This window comes from Colobus angolensis, unplaced genomic scaffold (genome assembly GCF_000951035.1).
Source record: "Colobus angolensis palliatus isolate OR3802 unplaced genomic scaffold, Cang.pa_1.0 Scaffold153, whole genome shotgun sequence".
In the NCBI taxonomy this organism is placed as follows: domain Eukaryota; kingdom Metazoa; phylum Chordata; class Mammalia; order Primates; family Cercopithecidae; genus Colobus; species Colobus angolensis.
In genome coordinates, this window is record NW_012114633.1 from 4,237,310 (window position 1) to 4,247,711 (window position 10,402).

A 10,402-nucleotide genomic window follows, 5' to 3' on the forward strand; every position below is an offset into this window, starting at 1 on the left:
TAAATATCAAATAGATGGATATGTCAGTCTTTCAAGGAATTTGAATATCTCCATGAATGCCCGACCTGAACTTTTGTTTCTGGAAACCTTATATTCAAATCTCTAAAAACACACAAATATCTGTTCTATTTTTGAATAATTCATGGAAGGAGAATAATAGTGTCTGTCCATCAGTAACTAGGTCTCATGCTTTACAAAGTTCACTGGACGGAAGATTTTCCTTTTATATAACTTGAATTCCAACTACTGTAATGTAATTTCCCTTTTACATTCTGAATAGAGAACATCTGGTCACCATCTTTCTTTCTTTCTTTTACCTTTTGCCAAATGCCATTAGCAGAACCTTCTTCACTGACCTTTACTATTCATGCTTGACCCTTAGAAAAGCCCAACTTTATTTTTGTCTGTGGTGTAGGTCATGGTGCACAGGCAGTAGGTTTTTTGTTTACGTCAACCTCATCGAACACATCATTTCTCAGCCTTTGCCGGATTCAGCTTTCGAGAGCCAGGCCTACTGATTTTCATACCAGATATCTAAGCCCTACACCACTTTCTAGACCAAACAGGATAACTTCTGCTCCCCATGAGACTGACTTTACTAATTATCCTCCCAGTTCTAGAATGAGTCTCCCTCCAGTCACTGGGCTACCTAAATACTCTTAGTTTGCAAACTAGCCTTGGCATTTGCAGGCACTGTACTCCTAGATTATCTTTAAAAGGTATTATCTCTGTTTGCTAAAGTTTTGAATTGAAGTCTGTGGATGACTTTCTGGGAAGCTGTGACTCCCCTGAAATGAACTATACAATATTGTGTGTTTGCATTTTTTTTTTTCTGAAAGACTTTATAGCTTACAGCAGTTTTTTTTTGAAAGAGGAATGTAATGCAGTGCAGTTTAAAAACTACTTTTATTTTGATCATGTATACTAAAGGATTTAGGAACACAGTGTCATGATGCCTATAATCAATATATAAAAAAGTAATAAACATTTTCCTTATTTTCCTTTCTTCCACATATCGTTGTATCCGGCATTGGGCATTTCTGTGTAGTACCTGGGACCTCAGTCTAGTTACCAAGGTCTTGTGGCCCTTGTATATTTTTCCCAGAAGACAACTGTCAGCCTTTCTGGCTTCTTAAATTTAGTTGACTTCTTTCCCCTGATAGGGACCCTAGTATCTTCATTTGAAAATGCCACTAACAATAAAACAATCCCAACTTTTCTTTCCAGGCCTTCTAAACTCTGTGTGGTCAGTTAATGTAGCCAAATATCTCCTAGTATCTGTGTCTACTTAATGGGTAGATTTTCTGTGAGCCTCCATCTCTTCTGTCACCGTATCAGCTTGTGAGACCAGTTGCCAAGAACAAAGATGTGAAATATTAAAATCTGGGTCTCTCCTTACTCTTTTATTTTCATGTCAAATTTGTTATTGTAATCAAGAAAGAAAGACACAGACAGGGTATAATTAAATACATGGGTAATCATATTCCCTAAACTTAAAAAAGGGATAAGTCTAAAATTTGGCCTAAATTAGGGACAAGTGAATTAAAATTGAGGCTGTCTTGGGAAATTGATGTTATATGGTTACCATAGTGAAGTAGAACAATCGTACTGTTACTAAGGTTAAAAATAACCTTGGAAAATTAGGACTTGAATGAATATTACTATAAGACTCTATAAATGGAAAATCTTATAACAGCATACAGTACTCAGTCACATTTTTGTTTTTCACATTTGGAGAAGGAAAGAAATAAGCATTTTTTGCTTGCATAATTGTCTCCTAGTGCACTTTTTTCTTTCATTAGCCACTGATCTGCCACCAAAAGCATTTCTGGACTAGAGTGTACCAAAGGTACTGAAAGTCATGATTGACCTCTTTCGTACTCAGATTTGATATACTTCTCTGATCTTCCCATCAGCTCTCCTGGGAAGAAGAAGTACAGGATGATGGCTGGAAATGTCAGAATATAGATGAGAATATCAGAACTGGAAGTCTTAGAGAACATCTGGTGAAGCTTAACAGCTGAGAAAATGGGTGAAGATTTGGCAGGTAATTTGCCCTGGCTCATTGGCTGTCAGAGCTGAGGTTGACACCTGTTTCTCCTGGGTGCCTGGTAATTTGCCCTGGATCATTGGCTGTCAGAGCTCAGGTTGGCACCCAGTTCTCCTGGCTCCATGTTCTTCTCATTCCACCATGTTGCTGTCTGGCTATGTGGCTTTTTCTGGGCTGCTGAGGCTCCCTGTCCTGCCTCTTTTAAGTGAAAGAGGAATTAAATTCCATATATGAATGGAAAAAAAGAACCCTTCTAACATTACAAGTCTCCCACACATCATATTCCTTACAATCTTTCATTTTGAGGACAGGACTTAGTTATGAAACTGTATAGTGCATTTTTTCAGCAGTTCTGGGACCAGAGTTATCATGTTAAGCAAAACTAGAACACTTTCACTTTTTACTGAACTAGTTATTATCTCCTGTTCTCAATAAAATGATCAGATGTTTTTAGCTAAGATGTCCACTCAGAAAAGACTGGTCATTTAAAATTATGGGGAAAAAGCAACAATGTAAATAAGTTATTTTGGATATAAAATTAGATATTGTAGGGTAATTGTCAGCTGCAATATTTTAGTTTTTATGGACCAGTGGAAGAAAATATGAGGGAGATGACCACGCTGTCAAAATTTGTAGCATTATCAATGTAATTATCTGGAATCATACTTTTGCATGGACAGAAATTAACTTCATAACACAAATAATAGATATTAACCCAATAGAACTGATTTTCACACCAAGCATAAATTTATTTCACAACAAAAGAGATTAGGTGTATTTTTTTTTTTTTTTTTGAGACGGAGTCTCTGTCAGCCAGGCTGGAGTGCAGTGGCACGATCTTGGCCCACTGCAAGCTCTGCCTCCAGGGTTCATGCCATTCTCCTGCCTCAGCCTCCCAAGTAGCTGGGACTACAGGTGCCCGCCACCATGCCTGGCTAATTTTGTGTATTTTTAGTAGAGATGGGGTTTCATCATGTTAGCCAGGATGATCTCGATCTCCTGACCTCGTGATCCTCCTGCCTCAGCCTCCCGAAGTGCTGGGCTTACAGGCGTGAGCCACCGTGCCCAGCCTAGGTATATTTTAATAAGAGATAGTATTTTATAGGTAAAAAGGCTTTTCATTGGTTAAAATAAAATACTTCTCCACTTGGAAGTTGTCTTTTACTGTATTCTGTAGTAATTATTAATGTATGGTAATTACTTTGAAGGCAGGGGTAACAGTTATGTTATTTTTCTTTCTCTTCTCAAGATCTGGCCACTTCCCTGCATATCCCACATGTTAATAAAATTGTTTAATTGACAATGATTACATTTGTTATTACACCTGTGGTAATAAACATTACATCTAAGTACGACATAGATATTTTGGCATTTCAAATTCCAATTCAGAAAAGCAAAATCTGTTTTAAAGCCATGTACTAGAATTGCATTTGACTATATTGAAGCTCAGAGTATGTTTTTCCATTTACTGAGCTATATCTTAAAATATAAAAATTAAATAAATGAGGGAATCCATGCACCTTGATGTTCACATAATGTTTTTATATTTTAGAACCTCACAAATTGTTTAGGCAGAGAATTGTCATACATAGTAAGAAGAATTTTAACTTTCACAGTGTTCCAAGATTAGAAAATGTTCTATAAAATACATTTTCTATAAGCTGAGGAATCTGAATAAAAATATAAATATTGGGATGGCAAGCATTGTGGGGCAAATTGGCTCTCATATATTGCTGTACATAAATTAGTCCAACTTTGTGGAAGGCAACTGAGCAATGTCTACTAAAATTGTGAATGTATATAGCCTTTCCTTCTAGGTACTTATATCACAGATAAGTGGATAAATACATGAAATGAGGTCTGCACAAGTCATTAACTGCAGTTTTGTTTATAATAGGAAACCTTGCAAATAACTTAAATTTCCAACAGTAACATTAAGATGCATCCAAAAAGGGAATACTATGCAGGTATAAAAATATGAGGAGAGGGGCTGGGCGTGATGGCTCACACCTGTAATCCCAGCACTTTGGGAGGCCGAGTCAGGCGGGTCATGAGGTCAGGAGTTCGAGACCAGCGTGGCCAACATGGTGCAACCCTGTCTCTACTAAAAATCCAAAAAAATTAGCTGGGCGTGGTGACGTGCAGCTGTAGTCCCAGAATCGCTTGAACCTGGGAGGCGGAGGTCACAATGAGCTGAGATCGTACCACTGCACTCCAGTCTAGGCGACAGAGCAAGACTCCGTCTCAAAAAAATAAAATAAAAAATATGAGGACAATCTTTTCTGATTTGCAAAGATTGCCAAATTTTCCTAAAGATAAACTTTTGAATTAGCCAACCTTACCCACCCAGTTATAGTCAGCTGTGGACAATTTGCAGCCTGGAGAAGATGAGCAGAACAGATCTCCAAGGTCAGGTGCTTTCCCAGGAGATCAGGAGGAGGAGTGAACAGAGCTCTATATGCCTGGTTTCTCTTTTGAAGTTCACCAATCTGGCAAATCATTTCTCCACATCACAGTGAGAAGAGAAGCCTTGGGTAATACTGCTAGTGGCCTTAATTCTACCAGGAAGAAAATAGCACTGCAGAGTATAAGTATCCTCCAAGATATACCCCCTCTTTCTGTTTTCAATCTTGTCCCTCCAATCTGTTTGAAGTATTTTCATAGGACAGTGCTCTCAAAACACAGGCTCATTTATTCCATCTCTTTCCATGAGAACCTTCACAAACTTCTTGTTCCCTATGAAAATGAAATTTTACAAAATCCTCTCTACATAGGAAGGCAAGACTAAATCTCAACCCTTGTTGAATCCTCAGTGCCAGGTACTCTGCCTGGAATATAACAGGCACAAGATAGAGACATCTGAATGTATAATAAATAACTAACATAAATACTGAAGGTCATAATCACTCTCTAATCACCTTTGAGGCTCCATCTCCTATGCCAACTCCTGTGTCACGTCCTCTGGCCATTCCACACTATTTGTGAGTTTCTGCACCTACTTTGTACTTTTAAGGTATGATGCTTTAGAGAGTAGAAGATTCTTCGTCTCTTTTCTATCATAGTCTTACTCATCTTTCAAGGTGCTCATGTGCTAGTTCCTTTATGAAGCATTATCTTAATCCCTTCATCAAGATGAATAGTTCTTTCCATTTTAATCTTATAACATGTTTATAATTCACTTTAGTTCTTACATTATTCCATTTTAGGTTATAGTTAGATATTTTAATATCTATTTTACCCATTAGATTATAAGCTCCTTGAGGGGGCTTATATTTATTATATATAATGTCTAGAATTGGAACCAACCTATAGTAAAGTTAATTAATGTTTATCAAATTGAATCATGCTTACATTTTAAAAAGTGTTTATTTAGATAATAGTCTTTTGATACACAAATAATTATTTTATCATGAACAATATAAATGTAGTCTATTTTGTGAAAATATTGATATTTTTCAAACAGTTGTCCAAATTTTAGTAGGTTTCAGCAAAAGAATTCCAACATCAAAGAGATTTTGGGTATTGAGGTTGGGGAAAAGAAGGTTGCCATTTGGATGGAGAAAAGCAGAAGTACAGAAGGCATTAAAATCACCCTATAAATTTTATTGTACATTGGAAAAAATGTTGAATGACTACACAAATGTTACTGTGTTAATAATTAGAGAGTGCAAATTTTTGATATGCATGAAATTTGTATTTGAATTGGACTTTTAATATGTTTGGATTTTAACTGTTTATTTTTAAATTAACTACACATTCTATTAATTAATATTTGGAACATTAATTCTGAGAGTCCTATCAATCAAAAGTCTTTGGATCAGAGGCACATGTTTCTAATACATGGAAAAGAATGTGGATAGCCTGTTTTCTGATTGGTAGAAGTGGGAGTGATACATTGCTTTTGCCCTCTATAAGGCATACCCTTGGGAAGCGGTGTAGGATGCAATCTGCAGATGCTTGTTTGTGTGTCTGATGAATCAATATAACAACCACTTGTGGGTAGCAGAATAGAGGTTATAAGATACTGAATGACTGTGATGTCTTTGGAATGAAGGAGGTGTGTATTGATGCTTTCAAATGAGAGGAGTTTTGTTCCTAGGTTGAGCAAGAAATCTGTGAGGTGGTGTGCTTCCCAAATTGGCCTCTGATTCACAATTTTCCTGGCATGCCTCAACAACATTTGCTTCAGATGCAGTGGAATCCTGTCTTTTGGCTCCTGGTGACAGGCAGAGGCAGCCTGATTCTGGCGTAATGTCAGAGTGAATGTTGTGTGCCACAGGGCCTGGAGTGGCTGCAGTCAGGACAGGCGTGCTGCCAGGGGCCCAGGCAGGGGCACAGCACTAGAGCATAGGAGAAGTGACTGTGGGGTTGCTGTCTGCTCTGTGCATGCTCAGGCAGGTTTCCCTCTTTCCCACTCCTAGACTTGGAAATCTGGATGGCACATGTATTTGGCTGACTGCCCTCCCAAAACATTTTAAAGCCTTACCCAAAATATTTTAGTGGAACAGTGGTGGTGGTTTAGATCACTGGCCATAGCAGCCTTGTGTTTCTAAACCAAGTTAAGCCAACCAATATTTACACCCTTCATAACTGCTGTTTGTGAAACATTCAGATGCTTGCCCACACAGTGAAATGTGACGTGACTCAATCAGGATAAACAGCTATCATCTCTGTTAAATTACAGCACGACGTTTGCTTAAAAGTTAAAATTATCTTAAATTGAGAAAATTTGAGTTTTACTTTTTGGAAAGGTTTTGTAAGAATAATAAAGTGCCCAAGGGCAATCAACGGAGGACCAAATAGTATGAACTCAAGATTACTTAATGAGCACCTTTCAGACTGCTTTCCCACAACAGGTTCCAGGATGAGGAAACATTAGAAGGAAGTATTGACTACAAGGAGAATCGGTTTAGGGCAACAAGGTGTTTAAAATCTAGTTGAATGGTTTTCCTTTGAATTATTTGTCACTGAGTGTGTGAGTGAGTGAATCATTAAACAGTTATGCTGAGACTTATCTTGTAAGAGACCAATCTAATTAGGTGAAAATCACCAAAAGAATTGTAGCGGGGAAGGGTCTCACAGAGCAATGAAGGGAGATTAGTTATATACATTAAGTCCTCAAATGCAGGATTATGTGTGGCAAGGGTCAAGAATGGTACAAAGTCCTGTGAAAGTTCAGAGGGTGAAAAAAACGTGTGTGGTGAGGTTTTCAGAGAACTTTGACCAAATTTAGTTGAAATCTAAAATGTGTTAAAGCACTGAGAATTAAAAGATGACTACATCAAGGACTTGGGATTAGGTTGAATTTTGGCAGATGGAAATCGAACTGAAAGAGATAGCATGAAGAATGATTCAATAAAGGTAAACATGCAATATATGTACAGTATAAGGAATGCTCAAAAAGTTCGAAGACACACAAAGCTGGGAGGAAATGATGCTTCTGACTCTGCACATTTTACAGCTGATAGCTAACATTCATAAAGCACTTCCTTAGCCAGCTTGTTGCCAAGAACTCGGTATGGAGTATTGACTTTAATTCTTGTAGCATCTCTGGAGGTCAGTGTTATTCATCTCTACATTAAAAATGAATGTAAGAGAGATATGGTAACTTGACAAAAGGCATAAGCTAGTAAGTGGGCAAGATAGGTCTGAGACAAGGGCAATCTCATTCCAGAACCACATAACCATTAAACCGTTCTGCCAACCTGTCTCTGACCTTATTGATAATAGCTCTAAAATGTTTCATAGGAATAAGGCCCTTCGTGCCATGAGTTCCACTGCATTATTCATTTAGCTGTCACCATCTCTCATCATTATGGCAATATTCTCTTAGCTGCCTCTCATGACACCAGATATCTCTTCAAATTCATCCTACAACTGTCCCTAGAATTACCTTTCAATAACACAGGCCTGATCATAACACTTCTTGATTATAAAGGTGTTCAGTTGTCTTTATGAACAAACTGAGACTTCTTAGTGTGGCATATAATGTCCTTTATAATCTGGCTGGAGTCCAGTTTTCCTTCACAGTCCCATCATCTGCAATTCTTCCTTTCTCAAACTTCTCAGATGTCCCAGTTATACTAAAATATACTTTGATTCCAAAACTAGAGCAGTTCTAGAGTCTTTTTAAAATGTTATTCTTTTACTGTCTTTTGAGAGTTCATGTAGGGGAAAAGTTGAAGTACTAAGAAATTAAGTCAAAAAATGTTTTGAGCTCAAGAAAATATAAAAGACATTGAATGACAGGTTAGGAGGCTTGGAATTTATTAAGTAGACAATAAAGAACTATTTAAGACTTTCAAACAAGGAAATAAACCATCATGATGGTTCTTTAGAAGGATTAATCAGTTGGAGTGGGCAAAGTCAGATGGCAGAGAGATTCTGTCTATTCAGTTTACTACGAATCTCAAATGCCATGACCACTGCTAGGGACACAGTAGGTGTTTTATTAATATTTGCTGAATGAATGAATTCTAGTGTACCTTTTGAGTATTAGTGTCTACACAATATCATTTCCTTCCCTATGATCTTGATCTGTTTCTCATTTCTCATTTACACATGGGCCCTATCTCCTTTTCATCCATTTGATCTTTATATTGATTATTAGAGGATAATTTTCTAACTTTATTATTATAATCATTCTAATTGATATTCAACAAATCTTTAATTTTTTTTTTTTTTTTTGTGTAGAGCCATGCCCCCCATCAATTTGAGGGCTTTTTCTACACTTGCTCACATGTAATCCTCACAAGAACCCAGTGAAATAGTATCATTACTCCCATTTGGCATGTGATTGATGCCCAGAATTCATACCATTAAGCAGGGTAGACTTCTGGCTCCAAGTCCTATTCTCTTTACATCACAGAGATTGAAAAATTCACATCATGATTTCTTTTTAGTCTCTGACTAAAACATGGTGATTGATTTGGTCCCACTTTAGCCACTTTTCCTTAAAATGAAAATATCAAGGGTAAAGGAATGAAGATGGTATGGTCGCTCTATGGGGAAATAGGGTTGTGGGATTATTTCTTTTCTCAAAGAAGTAGAGATGCAAATATATAGTCTTGGGTGAAGAAAGAGATCCTGTGTAGTAGGGTGAGGACAGTTAAGAATCAAGGTTATTTAAAGAGTATGATAGGGAATGGAATTAAGTGCTGAAGTGGAACGTTCAGTTAGCCTTGGAAAGGAAGAGGGATACTTATCCTCAATGAAGGAAGAAAGTAGAGAAATCAGTAGAGGTCTAAGATAGATTTTCAAGTAAGGGAGGGAAGGAGGTTGCAGAAAATAATATCAGTAGTGATAGCCACTCTATTGAAGATTCTAGCTAAAGTGACTCCAGATTGTTTGGTCTCAGATAGTTGGACAATTGGCCAAGTATTACTCTCTAGAGATGCATAAGAGCCTGGTTAAACTTTGTTACTTGGCTAAGAGCACGGGTTATGAAGTCAAATTGTTTGGCTTTTAATTTGGTTCTTTTATTTACCAAGTTCATGACCTTGGCAAGTTACTAGCCCTTTCAATGTTTTAGCCCTCATCTGTAAAATGGTATAATATAGTAGTAACCTCATGAATTTGTTGTGCACATTAAATCAGTTCATATATCCAAAGCTCTAGGACCTGTACTCTGTACACAGTAAGCCCTATTTAAGTGGGAGCTGCTGCTGCTATGTGTTTCATTTCCCTAGCACTTTAAGCATCTTGATTATCGTTCATTCTTATCATATAGTAAATATTTTCATGGGAGATATGGCTTAGCTGTAGACCAGAAGTGAAAAGTGCTATTCTTCCTTCCTCGTTTACGACTATACCCATGTACATGGAATAACACACAGATAGGCCGGGCACAGTGGCTCATGCCTATAATCCCAGGACTTTGGGAGGCCGAGGCAGGGGGATCACCTGAGGTCACGAGTTTGAGATCAGCTTGCTCAACATGGCGAAAACATGTCTCTACTAAAAATACAAAAAATTAGCCTGGCGTGGTGGTGGGCGCCTGTAATGCCAGCTACTTGGGAGACTGAGGCAGGAGAATCGCTTGAACCCAGGAGGTGGAGGTTGCAGTGAGCCGAGATCACACCACTGCACTCCAGACTGAGTGACAAGAACGAAACTCCATCTCAAAACAAACAAACAAACCCCAAAACACAGATAATTACACTGGCCTTAATTCAGGTGACAGTTTGGGATTGAGTGGTGTCTGTGTTATTTGAATTGTTTTATGCTTTAATTAAATAATTAAGCAGGATTACTCAATCAAGATAATCATAGATAAAAGAACCACTTTTAACACCTAAATTTGGAACTCTGGAATAAAACTGCAGTGACCATTTATTGTACTTCAATTATATT